At 40.8% G+C, this 17731-nt stretch overlaps 1 protein-coding gene across 2 annotated transcripts in view; it reads left to right on the forward strand.

Moving 5' to 3' along the window:
- The window catches only part of LOC117220745 (uncharacterized), a 475043-nt gene that overhangs the window by 153059 nt on the left and 304253 nt on the right, over nucleotides 1–17731 (forward strand). The window lies entirely within an intron of this gene.

Here is a 17731-nt window from a genome sequence, read left to right on the forward strand (position 1 = left end):
TTTATCGGTTCTTCTCGCGGTGCCCACGCCGCCGCGCCGCGGCGCGCCGCGACCGCCAAAAGAAATCGAGAAAAAGAGAAAACAAAGAGCCTGGAAACGAGGATAAATTGATATACCTGTCGGTTATTACCGTAATAATTTACGTTGACAGCGCTATCTATATGTAAATGCAAACGATCGTCCTCTCGCTCGCCGGCAATCGATATCCGATCGATCAAGAATTATTTACATTGTCCGACGTCGCGTCGCCGCGCCGGCGAATTTCAGAATACGCCGCGGCGGATTAACGTCGTCCTAACGCGCGTTAATGGACGTCCGCGCCTCGGCCCGCTGCATTTTATTTCTGCCACGATTTATTTCGCTGCGCGGCGATTTATGCGAAGGCCGGGCTGCGCGCGTTTTCTGCGTTTCAAAGTTCCCCGAGTGGACGCGATCGGTATCGCCGCAACCACACGTGTTCCACGGTCTGCTTTCGAATATCTCTTCATCCTCTCTGCCAGCGAATAGTGCGAGGCGGATCGATTGATTTTATTCACCCTTCGTAACAATTGCTATATTTACTAACAGAATAACAGGTAATATTGTATACTATATCTCGCAGTTCAGATTACACAGTTACTGACTATCTTCCTTTCTTTCTCTCTCTCTCTCTCTCTCTCTCTCTCTCTCTTTCTCTCTTTTAGTTGGTTCACTCTATCCTCACACGTCTTTACACCCTCAATTTTCTTCTAGCAATCGTCGTTCCACAGTCTTCACTCTCCCACTTCCATTCGATCCATACGCTGCACATACTAGCTAGATCATACCACCCACACTCCCTAAATGCACGCTCGTTTCAACACCACGAACCTTAAGCTATATTTGTAAACACAACACTCTCGCGTCACACTCATCCTTCCAAGCAAACATCGCATCTTAACCCTTTGCACTCGAAGCCAAATTGACGCAAAATTTAATATAGTCTTTCTGACCCACTGCAATTCCATTTTATATAACCTAATGCATTTTATACGTATGAAATTGAATTTTGTGATCGATGCAGCAGTTATCCTTTCAACAGTTCTTCGAATATGAACAAATTTGATTAATCAAATTATTTTGAAACGTGACATAACAATTTTTAATTACACCTTGGAATCGCCATTCGAGTGGAAAGGGTTAATATTATCTATATATATAGTCTACGAAGACAATTGCAATAAATAACTGCTAAGTCTACGGGACAATTCTATTCGGTTTGCAAATTGCCTGCGCAAATAATTACTCGCTAAGCAGTTCATCCATCACCTATTTTTCCAACCCTATTCGTCTCTTGGTGTCGTAGTGACTCGATCGTGAGCTGTGCCAAGAATTTGGACTAAGATTTTCAAGATTTATTTTTTTTATTTTATTTACTTATTTACAGGTAGGGGTTCTAGACCATTTAATGCACCGAAAATATCGAAACTTCTGCAACAATTATACAAAATTATACAAAAATAATATATAAGTGATCAGAGGACTCACAGAGGACCGGGCGATCCTCCGTCAAACGGATAAATTTCGCGAGATGTAGTCACCTTGAACCGACAAGATGGCGGCAGGGCAACGAAAGCATCGAGAAGCCGCGTTTCCGGCGAACCGGTTCGCTTATCGATCGGCAGCCCGTTTTTACTCGGTTTCGCTCGTTTTCCGTCCCGGCGAGACACTCCTTGGTCCGCGCGATCTCGGATCGCCGATCTATCTCGACTCGACCTTTCGATTCGATTCGCCTCGGAGTCCTTGCGCTCCACCCGCGGGAATTCCGCGGATGCAGGCTATCGTCTGTGTGTCTGTCCGTTGCCGCGCCGCTGGAATGCCATAATTGGCGCTGGTTATTATTTATTTGCCGCTCGCTGACACGAGCGTTCCTTTCGATCGGGGACCTTTCTACTCGCGGGAATTCCGATATTCGCCGCTGTCCGGGATCGACGCCCGTCCATTCGCTTGTCAGCCGGTGTTTCGCGTCGTTAACATTTTTATTTGCCGATGCCGGGCCGCACGTTCTCCGCGTTCCGCCGCTGTTAACACTTCGTCGACTATGCGCTGCTTTATGGAGGCTGGGGGACCGAGGAACTGTGACTCGTTACTCGCTAAGCTCGGCTTAGTCAGCTGGCTGGAATATCGTTTCAAACGGTGCACGGTCCACTTTGTTCTAGGTCGCGCGTGTGCCATTGAAAACCATAGTTTATTCCACGGAAAAGCCTTTAGAAATGGTGCTCGATGCATTGTTCTAATTAGAGACTGATACTGGTATACGAAATACCGGTATAACCTTGACATAATCTTTATAGAAACCGAAAAACCGGTATACGAAAATACCGAAATATTTTTCGAATAGACTAATAAGTGGACTGCGGATCTTTATGCAAAATAAAAGTCGTCTTCATTAATTGCAAGATGCAGAAACTGCGTGGACATTCATTTCTTGTCTTAATGAATGTAACGAGTCGATAATAACGCAATCGTATTTTCAAATCGTTCAAATGTTCTTGCTCTTTTGCATTCGATCTACTAATTATTAGCAGAAACGCGTGAAATCTTCGGTCTACCAATGGATCTGCAAGAAATATCTTCAAAAATATGTTTTGAAAAATTGTTCTACACATCGTCGATGGTACAGTGGTGAAACTGGTCCGCCGTCCGAGAATTGAAACAGACAATTCAACAAATTATGTTCATATAAACGAAGTGTACATAAAATACAAACTATATAAACTCTCTCTCTCTCTCTCTCTCTCTCTCTCTCTCTCTGTATATATATATATATACTTCAATAGATCGACTGCCAATTCAGTGGCATACAAAATTCGTCAAAATCAATGTATGTATATATATATATATATATATATATATATATATATATAGTATATTATATATATAACTATAAATAACTATAGCTACTATATAAACTAAGTATATATAAATACATACTAAACACAAAATACAAACGGAGTTCTACTGTACATACATTGATTTTGACGAATTTTGTATGCCACTGAATTGGCAGTCGATCTATTGAAGTTCCTCGCCAAATTATTGACTAAACGAGAACAAACATTTTAGTCTAATGTCTCTACGGCATCGAGGAGCTAATAATTAACAGCGTATCGAATCTATTCAACGATCCTTAATTTCCTGCTTCCGTGTCGACGGGAGCCAGAGAACTGGCGCAGATTTCGCAACGAGACGTTTGTGTTCCGTCGAGGTCAAGCGACGTCCCGACGTCCTTCGCGAGATTCGCCGGGCGCCTAATCATCCCCCGATGGGCGTAACCGATCGAAGAGGAGAAAGGCTCGGAGTCACGATCTATTCGCGAGGCACGTTTACCAGGAAAGGACGTCCCGTGTCAGGAAGCCATCAGACATCGGGGGCCGTCGACGACTGGCCCTCGAATGCTACTCGCCGGAATTGACGAAATGCAAACTACCATCGACGAAAACTTCCTCGAGGTGATGGTAATTATAATAATGAAGCTGAGTGGAAATTGTGCCGGAGCGAAACGGATCGGGCAACCCAGACCGCTCCTCGGGACCGGCGAGCTTTGGATCTCTCCTTCGAACCGGACGATTCCGAATTTATTCCCTTTGAACACGGCAAAAATTATTATCTAGATCGATTCGTTTTTTTTTTACTTCCTCGTGAAAGACGAAGAAAATTGTGCCATACACTACGAAAGTATAACGAAGTGCGGGCACGTTTTTGCCGTATGGAAACGTTAAAAGATGCGATAACAGCATTCTATTGAATTCTGAACAAAAACTATGTCGCCGGAATCAGCAGATCGCGGATTTTTATGCAAAATTAAAATTGTCTGCATCAATTGCGAGGGATAGAAACCAAGTAGCAAGTTCATTCTGCCTTTAATTGTTTGAATAGATTAAAAATAATACATTGACATTTTAAAATGTTTTTAATTTTTACACTATTCAACATTGTGACTACCTAATTTTGCCATAAATGTATATGATCCGAAGTCTAGTTATCACTTAAAATACATCACATATGATCATCATGATCATAAAAATTGATATTCCTTGAGGTTACTCCAATAGGCACTCGTTAGATGGAAGATTAGGTTTAACGCTCTTCTTTTTGAGACTTTTTGTAACTTAAATATTGAATAACAATGTTCCTGGACATTTGTGATACATTTTCGATTTTATTGTTAATTATATTAACTATATTACTTAGTTAAGGGAAACTGAGTATATATTTTATTACAACAGTTCACACCTTCTTATTTTTCGTGAGAAGTGCACAGATGCATAAAATTCACAGTCGAATTACAAATGTTAACAATACCGATTTAGTGAAAAATCGACGGAGGTTTATACTCGATATATTGGTCCTGTCTCGCTTGAAATCGAAAACATCGCGTTTCGTTTTGCAAAAAACGGAGGACACCGGGCAGTTCGGCAAAGAAAGAGCGCAATGTTAACAATAATAATAGTAATAATCGCGTGGGTCGATATCGCAACGAAGATTTTCGTGGTTGATGGGCTCGCAGGTGGCCGCGGGCAAGGATCGACGTGATCTCGCGGCCGATCTTGGCCGATCCCGGCGCGGCGTGGCGGCGAAGGCGGCCAAAAAAATGACTAGACATTTTAATAGGGCGAGTTTTCATCTATCGTCCCTATTCATCGGCAATTTCCGATTGAGTCGCCCGTCCCCGGGGGATCGATCGCCATTGTCTCGGTCTGGTCTTGACTTTTCATCCAGCCGGCCACACCTTGCGACGTCCCGGCATCCACCAGCCGGTCGTTCAACGAAAATGAACCATAATAGCGTAATGGCCGATGGAAGCCTCGGACGATCGCTTCGGGAATCATCGTCGTTACACGCGACACGTGACACTATACCTGGCCGAGCCTGTGCGAGATTATTCTAATCGGAGCTGAGCGATTAGAGTGCTGATTGAAGCATCGAATATGCTTTTCAGCGTTCAGTAACCGAAGATTCCAATATTTTACAATGTTTTTACAGCTATTTCTTTAGAATTAAATTTGCAATTTAGAAGAATTTTTCGATCTACCAGAGCTCAGTTTTCTAGTGGTTGTTTTAAAATCGAAGATCGTCAGTTAAGGACTTCTTCAAACATTTTCCAAAATCTGTAATAATCTCATCCATAATCCGTCAAATTATTTCGCTTAATGTAATGTATTTTATGCGTATATTTTATGCATTTCTTACAAAAATGAGTAGATCAAACACGGGAAACATTTAAAGAATATAAAAATGCTGTCGCATTGTTTTCAACTCAATAAAATAATTAAAGTCGAATTAAATGTCTATGCAGCTTCTGCATCGTACAATACGGGCAATTTTTATCTTGCACGAGAATCCGCTGTCTGGTAATGTAACAAGTTATTTTTAAATTATCATGTGATTGCAAATTATCGAGTTACTTTTAGACACAGTTCAGTCATCGACAAAACTGTTAAAACCTTGACTGCCGTGTCGGTCACATATGGGTGACAGAATTTTGTTTAACAAGCTTGGAACTCGATTTTTGTGTGATCTATTAAGTAACTTAAAATTTGTTTCCATCTACTAGTTCCAAGAGTACTGCGCAAGTAATTTTTATAATAAATGAGCCGTTTATTTTGAAAGTGGCATAAGTCACTTTGCCGTAATGAAAAGTGGTGATTTTTTAATGTTTATACGAAATTATTTATACTGAGAAAAATATCAGTATCCTGAGATAACAAATACAAGTAAATCTTCTCGAAAGTTAGCATCCATATTTTTAAACGTGTTCAAACGCAAACCCTCAAATATATCGACTTAAAAACAAAGTGACTTATGCCACTTTCAAAATAAACGGCTCAAATCTTGTCTTCCCTGTTCTTGCATTATGAAATGGATCGTTCTGACTGCGTGTGACTTTTCTAAACATCGCTGTGACAGTCAACGTGTTAACAGGCTTCCGGTAAATAAAATATTAACACACCACAGTCGAACAGGAAACTGTTCTCCCCTGGCTGAAGCGAAGATAAATACCACGGAGGCTTAAATATTCAAAAATATACAGTGTTTTTTGCAGCATATACATAACCGTGGCAACATTCGCAGATATTTGTTGCCGCACGCACGTTCGCCGTAAACATAAAGCTCCCCACGCTAAAATAATTATGTCAGCATCCGAGACCTATGACGCATTTCCCAGCGCGCAAATGCGATTGTGCCGAGGAAAAGATAGCGTGGGTTGGTTCGTCCGCATCGCGCGCTCGCGATTTTCTCAATTAAAAAACCCACCTCGGGCTCTCCATTTCCGGGGGTAGGAGCGATGGAAACGGTACGGACGAATTAAATCCCCGTCGGTGGGCGTGTCCGCCGAGAGGACGCAAAATATCGTGGCATTGTTCTCCTTATCGCATTAAAAAAGAAATCCCGGACGCGTGGCCCGGGTCGCAGGCGCGATCGTCGTTTTTACGAGCTGAGCCCGTAGGATTAAGCTCCGGTGGCCCCGCGGTGGCCGACGAATCCCCGGACACGGACCCTCGGTTATTTTTCGCATTGCCCACCAGCTGTAATAATGAGATTTAAAAAGCACCCTCCTCCCTCCTCTCCTCGTCCCGCTACCTGTCCGGGCGCGCGCAAACGCCCGACGCGGAAACAAAAAGGGGAAAAGAAAAAGGGATCGAGTAATTTTCTACTCAGCCGATGGCACCGACCATTCTCTCACGGCTCCGCAACTCTCCCCTCCCCTCTCGCAAGCATGTCCTTTTTCCCTTTTTCTCTCTCTTTCTCTCTCGTTTTCTTTTCTCGTTTTTCTCTCTCGTTGCGGCTTTTGACAATTTTCCTAAATTATTGGGGGCTACGGCTACAGGTCATTTTCTGAACGATTGCACCCACGTCAAAGGGGCAGATAATCCAATTCCATGGCTTTTGTTTCTCCCGCGGCCCTGTCGGCGGCTAGTCGTAGGTGGCATTGTTCGGGTAACGTTTACCGAGTCACCGGAAAGTGGAAGCAATTGGATGTCCCCAGAGAAGGCTCTGGATACTCCTGCTACTTCGCCAGAACAGGTTAAGGGCTATTGTGCCCTTTGTTGCGGCTAGTTGTCCCGAGGAAATCAAACTCGTCGGCTGTCTCTTTGGGTTCACTAGTTTCTAGTCGGACAGGTCCAGAATCTTTTGAAAATTTACAATTTAAGTTTCAACAACGTGTACCACAAACAACAACAAAGGTCGGTCACACGCTGAGTCTTTTCGCGGTTGCGCGGAACGTCTGAAGCTGTGCCAATCACACGCGTCTTACGGAATGTATTGGGTTGGCAACTAAGTAATTGCCGATTTGTTCAATGAAATAAAAAATTTTTTTTTACTTGGAATGAAGTTTAATCTGTAATGTATTTTCCATTTCGTTCGATGACCTTTCGCCATCTCTCTGACAACTTGAAAATTCCACGCTCGTAGAAAGCCTGATCCTTTTCGGCCAAAAACTGAGTTAAGTGAGATTTTACAGCGTCGTCATCATTAAAAGTTTTACCACGAAGGGAGTTGTCCAGGGATCGAAATAAGTGGTAAGCTGATGGCGCGAGATCAGGGCTATATGGTCGGTGTAACATCAATACCCAACCAATGTCCATCAATTTTTGCCGAGTGGACAAAGACGTGTGCGGCCTAGCATTGTCCTGGTGGAAAATGACACCTTTACGATTGACCAATTCTGGTCGCTTTTCCTTGACCGCTGCATGCAATTTGTCCAGTTGCTAACATTCACGGATAATAAAAAATAACGTAACAATAATAATAATTTTATAATATAACATTTACGGATATCATAAAAATGGGAGTGAGAGACATCTATAACTGCAATCGGCAATTACTTAGTTGCCAACCCAATAAATACAGTGACTCCCGTTAATATTCGGACGCTTTTCAGAACGCAATAACTTTTTTTAAAACTGGACAAAACGACTTGAATTATTTTTTAGATGATTGAGCAACCAATCTACTAGACCATAACTAGAATGTTGTTTTTAAAGATTGCTATTGCTTAGAATAATTAAAAAAAATAAAAAACTCTCGCTTTTTAACTTTTTTATCTGAGCTTACAATGAAAATTTTAAAAAGTTCACCGAAATTAGTTGACCTTCGTATGAGCTGTAAACAATTAAAGATCGCAAAAAACGCAGCACGCGTCAAGCTGGTTGCTGAACCTTCTTTAGGTACTAATGAAACAATTAAATGACTAAAGACAAAAAACCACAAAACACGTATTCCTTAATTTAATACGAGCCTAACTAGTTATGTTTATATTTGGCCCGAATGACGCACCACGGTTCCCATTTCTATACCGATTTTTCGATCACGTCTCTCAGATGTGATAATCATTTCTGGATTAATTAACTGACCATGTCTCTCAGATGTGGTTGTAGGGCAAACGGGTAAAAGTTTTACCTAAAGAGTTTTTACTTTCACTGACAAAGGACCATATTCACGTTATACAAGTCGATTTCGATGAGACTTATATCAGATAAATATTTGATATATTTCGAAAAATATTTGACACGTGTTTTCTCTTATCGGCGATCATCCACATTGAAGGGGTGAAAACAGCCCCCAAAGTTGGAGGTTAAAACTACATTTTTTCTATTATATTTTCTCTAAGTATAATTAATTGTAAACCGTGTGTTCTTTAATGGCTTCGCAGTTAATGCGACCGCGCTAAAATAAACATATAATACTAACAGCAATATAATAATATATAAATATTTGATCAGTAAACAATACACATGTTATTAAACAACAATACTCCTTGCTTCTCGCAACAAGGAAAATGTGACTCACGCCACTGTGATTCCAACTCGCTCATATGTTGTCGATATGTTTGGATCCAGATTTACCGATTTACAGTTGTATCCACATATTTCATTACAATTATTTATGGGAACTTATATGGAGATGTTTAGACCAATCACAACGATATTTCGATATTTGTGACTCCGAGGTATTTTTAATCGTCGGTTTCGCAAAATATTGCACCGCCCAACGAGAAACCATCAAAGAGAAGAAAAAGCAAGAGGAAATTTTTCATACGGAAAATTCTTCCCTTCAGAAAACCGTGCATCTTCGGGATTGAAGTAAGAGAGCCCGCGTGTGCATCCCTTAGCGATTTTCTTGGCCGACTTGTTCCCGGAGCATCCCTCTCTTATGTTCGAGCCGACGCGTCGGGACGTTTTACGCTACATGGATCAGGACCGGCAATCGGGGTGATATTATTTCATCGGACGGAAATAGAGGGGGGATGTGGCAGCGCCGGTCAGGCCGAAAGTTAGCATAGGCCGTGACTTAGTGCTCCTAGGGGTGCCGTCTGTCAACCCCGGCCCGGAGAACCTTTCTTATTTCGCGATATTTTGTCGTCGCCGCCGCGATATTTATCGTCCACGCAGGACTCGGCCCTCGATTCGCCTCTCTCTCCCTCTCTCTCTCTCTCTTTCGCTGCTTTTCTCCTCCTCGAAATAATCTTTGCGCCCTCTCGAGGGTGGCTAATCGGCCTGCCAGGAATTTTTCACTTTCCCTCGAAAAACACCTCGATGAATTGCGAGGCATTTTCTCACTATTCATTTGTGGCCCGATAATAACTCACAACAGTTCACACACATCCTTGAACATTTTTCAGCTCTCTTATTTTATTTTCATATATTTTAATCTTTGCTTTATCCTTTCCATTAACTTTTTTACATCTCTACATACGAGAATCTCCAAGATTTGAATTAACCAGTTAACAGCTGCAATCTCTTTGAAGAGTGTGTAACTTACCGTAATTAAACTGTGTATGTTCGATTTTCTTCTTACTTCGTTATAAACACGACAATTTCATAAAATATGTAATTTAGTGAAGAATATCAAATAAATGGCAACGTTTGGTGTTATGACGAGTATGGTCGTCGAAAACAGCTAACTGGTTCAGTAAGACACAAAATTTGGGGAACTTTAACGAAAACATTAGTCACTATATATATTATTATTATTAATTAATTACATATATATTAAATATATTATATATTATTATATTATTATTATTAATTAATAATATAATTTTATTATTATTATATATATATATATATATATATATATATATATCAGAAATTAATCACTCGTATACTAAATAACAGATAATATGACAAAATAAGAATGATCGCGTCATCGATTGCAACAAACACGAGTCACACAGACTCTCTTCTTAATAACTGCATCGAGTTGAAAGTAATACTTGTAAATTCTTTGAATGTTTTCCCTGTTTGAAATTCCACCTACTCATCTTCCCTATGAATGCATAAAAACGTCTAGCCACAAATTCGTCAAAGAGCATCCTGCAGACGGATGTTTCAAACCCAGAACACATTTTCCAGAGTCGGTGAAAAATTGCCGTGATCAACTTCCGCCAGAGCTTAATAAAAATCAGTCAGTTAGCAATACTCGTTCGCAAAGCGAAAATTCCTGTGGAAAATTCGTTCCGCAGAAGCGGCTTCCAAGGAAAACGCACTCGAGGCTAATCTACCTAAAACTCGGCATCCGGTTGGTTAAATTGTAGCCGAATTCAGGATTGATTACAGTGGGAGTGAGAGCGAGGGATAGCGCGCGCGAGAGAGAGAGAGAGGGATAGCGCGAGAGAGAGAGAGAGTGAGAGAGAGAGTGTGTGAGAGAGAGAGAGGGGAGGGGGTGATTCAAGGCACCGCATCGGGGAGTACGAAAACTCGACAGCACTCGGCGACGATGACGTCTATGCGATCTGCCGCGGCCAAATCCGCGCGGTGGATGCAGCGCGTTCGTGTTTAATGAACGGGGCTAATCTCCCCCGTTCGAAATGCAGCGCTAACAGCGCCGTGGCCGGGCGGCAACTCGCTCATCGTTTGCAAATTAATTTGACAAGCGCGATTTAAACCTCAAGTATAAAGCTGGCTCGCGTCGACCGTTGCAGCCCCATTAATGCGTTCGAGAGCATAAGCTGGCCTATGCGTTTCGCTGATCGGATCTCTCGTTTCCGTCTCGTTCCGTACTGTTCCGTTCTGTTCCGTTCTGTTCCGTTCTGTTCCGTTACGTTTCGAGGTCGATGCACGCTCGTCCTTCTCCCCGAAGAATCTAGTGACATTTTCATGCCGATTTTAAATCGCAAAGAACATTGCGATCAAAATACAGACAACAATGAAAAGTTCCTCGTTCAATGCTCTCCCTTTATTTCATATTGTGAAAAAAACATTGCACTTTTATTTTCGCATGGCTTGCCCAGAGTGGACAGTATTTCCTAAATAATTTATTATTTTTAAGAGGCGAATCAATGTTACAATTGTATGTACCTTATAAAACATCCAGTCAGTCTAACAATAATCTTGTCGATCTATAATAGTGATAATAGTAACTAAACATTTGGACTAATTTTATACGTATTTTGTATTACTTCTAGTGTCTATAAAACGAATAACAAATAGCTTCATATATTCGTTGTTTCATGAATCGACTGATATATTTTATGTATTCTTTTTATATTCATTTTTAATATATATATTAAAAAGGATAATAATAATATTATATTATATTATAATATTATTAATAATTAAAATAATATTATTTATACAATATTATATAACAGAAAATATATCAGTCGATTCATGAAATAACGAATATATGAAGCTATTTGTTATTATATAAATAATATTATTATAATAATATATATTATTAATATATATTATATTATAATAATAATATATAATATATATTATTATAATATAATAATAATATAATTAATTAATATTATATATATATATAATATTAATTTAAATATTATATCATAATATTTATTTTTATTTTCTTTGTATTTTCCGTCGGAAGAATTGGATTTAATTAAATAACAGACTAGATTAAATTACACTGAATCATGCTCGAATTCTAAATTTTATGCAGCAACCAAAATGAATCGCTTTTAGTGCAGTTTTTAGTGGATGCATTATTAACCCTCCGTCCACACTGTGCCGGAGTCACGGCGAACAAGACTGAGGAGGATCGTAAATATGTAATTAGTAGAATATCAGTGTGAGTCACGAATGACTCCGGCACATGTGGCTGCGCTTCGGTGGGCAACGGGTTAATCGGTGCACATAAAAATCACATTCGTCCTGCAGAAAATGTCGTCTCTTAGAAACGAAGGAGCACAAGGCACAGCGGCGCGATATTATTTATTTTTGCTATTTGGCGAGCGCACAGTCTCCAAGGTGAAATACAAGGCCCTTGCGCGGTGGTGCGGCCAATTAATTCCAGTACATTTGCACGCGACCCGGGAAAACGCGCAGATATATCAAGCAAATTGCCATTGTGGCCGCGACAATATGCTAAGCGCAGCCAGGCTGTTAGCATATCGTTATTCCGCCACAGAAACGTTATCGGGATGAAGAACGGCTCTTCGGGAGCCGTTGTTCCTCTGTTTTCTTTTCCGTTCGAACGCGTTTCCCTAGCTGCGACACGCGTCCGCGCAGTTTTCCGATCGGAGGGGACGCCGCAATTGCTCCTTTCCGCGAGCGAAACGTCGGACGCGTGTAATATGGGGATGAAAGTTTCACGACTGCGGTGGAAGGGTTCGCTGAATCAATGGCAACGATACTGTACCCTAACTGACGCTTTAACAATGACGTACGGACGTGTTAACATCGTTTTTGTTCGGTACAAAAGCACCGCTAAATGCAAGTCATTCGTTTCACCCGCTCTCTCCAAGAATGAACAAAAAAAGATAGAGTGAAATTAGTATACCGTAGACTCTTATGAGAAATAAATTATTTTGATCGGTTGTTCGCAGAAATTATGAGTCCCTGTAAAGTCTTTTAACACTAGATTTACGGAGCACAAAGGAAACAGCTGTTTTATATTAGTTTATAAAAGTAACAATAAGACATTTATTATGATTTTTAACAAGTGTTATTGTAACATTTGCCGTAAGTAACATATAAATTCAATAAATAATTCATAAATGTATCTTTACGATATGGATAATCGTAAATTAAAAAATTAGTGACCCGTCATTTTGACGGCTTCCGTAAATCTTGTGTTAATCTGTCCATTTATTTCATTAGAAGGATCATTAAGGTGTACATGTAAACTAATTTAAGGAATTGCGGTTATCTTACTATTTTTTATTTAACCTTGTACCTACTCGTTCGAAACGCCTGTATTCTTTGATTTTATAACTAATTGGTAACTTCCCGCAAAAATGCAATAAGCAAATTAATTAATTTATTATCTAATACGATGAAATATGATGTCAAGTTTCACAGACCAATCTCTCGCTGATTAGAAGATTCATAACAAAAATCGCAAACTAAAAATATCATTATTCTTTTAATAATTTAACTAAACAGTTTCTTTGATTTCCATAATTCGCGAAAGCCCAAATCGCACAAATATTCGCGGTCTATTTATTACTACGAATAATTCTGCACCCGGCTATTATTGGTGAATATCGAATTCGCAGTCCGCGAGCCAGTATCATTTTCATTTCGGTACCTACAGCTTTTCGAAGCTCTAGGCTTCGAATGACAGGCTTTCTTCGGAATAGAATTTCGATTTCCGATTGTTAACGAGTTCCATCGAGAATCCGGATTCTCTACTCGAGTAATATAATTAACAATACGCAGGCACAGTGCGTGTAACCGTACCACCACGGTCGCGATTGTAATTATCATGATCATCGCTGGGCATCGCGATCGCCCGGTTATTATTGACTGGCAACACACGTCCGCGTAATTTTCTGTAATCCATATTTGCGCAATTAATCATGGTTCCCTGATACGTTGTAATATCCACCGACGTTTTGTTCGTGTTCCGCTGTGGTACACGATACCCGTTCTCGATATCATTGTCGAGAAACATCGGATAGAATGCCTATCCGGCTCCTAAACATCTAATTTTCCTTGATCGCGCCCGGATGATAACGCGGAAAATTCAACAGCGGCTACCTTCGAGAAGTCGAAAAATACTTGCAATATCGATGCAGTAGAGACTCCCTTATCCGAACATTTATTTCCACGCGATATCAAGAAACACGTAGCGTTCCGTTTAATAAAATTAAAGGTCTCCTTCATTTCTAAAAAAATAATGCAGATTAAAGAAATCACGAACACCGTAACATTGCTTACAACACATTTTTTCTAATGTTTACTATTTGCGAGAAAAACGGTGCTTAGATTTATTGGGAACACACTGTATATTCTGTATAATAATTGTGGAGACCTCCCATGGATTCGCGCCATCCAAAAATGAGATTGTCGTCGAATAGAATAAAACCAAGAGACAATGTAAGCCGAAAGAATTTCTCGACGCTATTCTAGTCAATTTTCTACCAGGTTTGCCTCGAAGGTGCAACCCCGCTCGTCTAGCGAGAGCTAAACGGATTAAAAGGAGACTAGAAAATGGAGGAAGAGGTAATAAACCAGGTAGAAACCGTATAAAACGTTTCCACGTGGAGGCAGAGCCCAAGGGGAAGACGTTCGGTCGTCGACGGGTTTTGATGGGGGTGCGAAGGGGGTGGGGCATCGTCGTTATATCGCTATAGCGGCGTGTGCCGCTAATATAAAGACAAATGAAGCGACGCGCAGCTGCCTTAGTCGGCCATGTGTCTTTATACAGGCAGCGACCCGCGCCACCGTGCAAGTTCATTCGCGGGAAATCTTCTGTCGGCCGTGAACACCGGCGCAGCCCGCTGCCTGGCTGACAAAATTTCGCAGCCGGCGAATTTTATTAGGTTCGCAGCGGGTTATTTATTCGGAACGGCGACAGATTATATGGCGATATTAGCGGTCGCTTCCTAAGGCCGCGAGGGAGGCTGCCGCGCTCGCATAAAACAAAGTCCCCGGCTTTTATATCCCGCGTCCGTGACTCTTTGAAATTACTTTTTCGAATTAATTGACCGCGCCGAACTCCCGGTCTTTTCATCCTTCGGCTCGCTTTGATTGTGCCGTACAAAAAGAAGTCGGTGCCACCGCGGCGCTCCGAGGCGGCGGGACACAGGTCGTTGAACATTTATTTATAAAATTGAGATTTATGTGATACGAAGTTATACACGAAATTGATTTGTCGGTACAATGATAATTATATCCGTACAATTATGCTAATATTTTGATTTGGTAAATATGTACAGTGGGTGTAGAAAGTATTCGTGCAGCAATCAATTTCAACAGAAACATTATAGAACTTTGTTTATTACAGAGAAATGTTAACGAAAATGATGTGAACATGTTCTTTGAGATCTTCAATACAAATGTCATAAAAAAAGAAATTGTTTATTTATATCCTTTAGGACATTTTATTTTACAAAACTCTTAAATATGAACGAAAATATACGCGTAATAAGTATTAGTACACTTTTTTTCAACTTTACAACGACGTCTCTTAATTTGTATACATAAATAAAACAAAATATTTATACATAAACATGTTTGTTATTCTAGTATTTAGTTGGATTTCCTTTAGATTGTATAATCGTTATAAGCCTTCGTGACATTGACTTTACTAACTTTCTGGTGATAGTGCTAGAAATGTTATTCCATTCTTGCAGTAGTGCACTTTTTAAATCTTTTTTTTTGAAGAAATATAGCGATTTCGAATTTTGTCTTCGAGACGACTCCATAAGTGCTTTATGACGTTTATGTCTGGAGACCGAGGAAGAGTTTTTAACTGATGTGGTACATTATACAGAATCCATCGTCTTGTATTATAAGCATTATGCTTCGGATCATTGTCTTGTAAAAAGATATCAGTTGTCTCATAGTTGCATTTTATTTGCACTTGGAGAAACAAGTACTTCATTTGAAATTTGAAATTCGTTCATGATTTCTATAAATATTAATACTTTTATCAATAATAACGTGAAATGACTGAGAAATTATTAAATTAATCGATTAATGATGAACACGTTATCCGAGAGCAAATCGAGCGGGGCAAACTGAGCCGCATTGGCGAGCAAACGGAAAATGCGTGAACGAAGTGTGCAGCGATTTAATCGAAAACTTTTACATTTCATAATCGAAGTTTGTTAACCTCAAGAGATATGCTCAAATATAAGTGCCGACGTTAAAGACATCACAGAATAAGAAAAAGAACGTGTCGCAATAAAATGTTTGCCAGTTACATTCTAAAATGCGGCACCGGTTGTTCCATTAGCGAATCTGCCGGGTCAATTAGCCAGCGGCGGGCAGTTTTCGGGAACTGGGAATTGATGAACCGTTGGCCGGTCGAATCGGAAGATATACGGCCGCGAAAAATATACAGAAGCTACTCGCGGCGTCCTTAAGCGGGAGTATTAAGCAGAGGAACGGCGATGATAAAACGCGGCGCGCGCCAGAGAGCCGGCAATAAATGTTTCGTGGCTCGTAAAAATGTTATTGCCTTCCGTATGCCACGATAGCGGAAGTCGCATGGACCGGGTTCTGCCTGCCAAAGGACAGGAGACAATCCGCTTAGATCCTCTCGAAATACCTGGGCCGTGCGGTTCCAGTGCCATTCCTGGTTCCGTTCCGATCGATTCGAACTTACACCTTTTATCACTTCGATACACGACTTTCTGGACTCTTAGAGCTATCAGAGGATGCAGAGGATTCCTTTTTCTTGAGTTTCGCGATTTTCTGAATTACTACTGCAAGTTCTCTTGCGTTAAAGTGTAGTCCAAGCAAGTTTAATCAATTGAACAGTTCTATTTTTGTCATTTTGTACAACCTTACAGTTACTAAAAGATGCTGGAAGCTGTAGTTAAATTGATGTAGCTGTTCCAGGCTCAAGATTTCACAAGTTGCGACGCTTAACACGTTAACGACCGAATATCGACACCAAAAAACCCCACGACATTAATAACCCCAATTAATAAAAACCGGAACTAAAAAATTAAGATTTATCACAGGAAATATTAGCGTAACTCTTTCGTGTTCTAAAAATCCTAGTAACATTCAGTTCGTTGTATGTATTAAAATAAAAATGAATTTCAAAACGCGGTTAAAAATTATTGTCGCTAGTGCTAGCAGAGTTATTGAACAGCTTCACTTCGCTCATTATTTGCATCGTTCCGATTGGTGCCAACTAACGGAAATTTTAGTTTATTTAACGTAGCTGTACGCAAACGGTAAAATTTCACAAAACCAGCGTCTGGGATATTCGGAATTAAAATCACGGTGATCCCGGTTAAGAGTTGATTCGCGTTGTTTAGCGGGAGGCTTCGGGACAAGAGGGGGCGGGAGGAGGAATTAATATTTTTCTCTCGTCGCGGGCGGAAGGTAGACGGCCAAGGATACCTGTAGGTAATTCGGAACAGCGGAAAATAAACTTTTCCGCCGCGTACATAAAGTAATACCCGATCCAGGGAGGTAGCTCGGTTCCTTTCAGCCGGGGGCAGGATTGGATGGTGGCTCCCAAGGGGTTAATTCCCGTGCCGAAGGGTGGAAAATATTCACGGTTCCTTAAAATCCGACGAGCGGGCTCGTCTCTTACGAGCTCCCTCTGGGGTGGCGTTATAGCAAACGGTCACTCAAAATACCACACCCCCTTTTTTTCTCCGACTCGCCCGTGGCAACGATCCTTTAATCCGCGCCAAACTGTCCGGGATATTTCTGCCTCCACCCCCTCCGAGACTGAAAACTCCAATAAAATTCCCCCTCGAGACGTTTCTCGCCTTTCTGCCGCCGTCTTAACGAACAACTAACTCGCTTCGAGACGGTCCTGCAATCTTAAC

Source organism: Megalopta genalis, chromosome 9 (assembly GCF_051020955.1).
Source record: "Megalopta genalis isolate 19385.01 chromosome 9, iyMegGena1_principal, whole genome shotgun sequence".
Taxonomy (NCBI): Eukaryota; Metazoa; Arthropoda; class Insecta; order Hymenoptera; family Halictidae; genus Megalopta; species Megalopta genalis.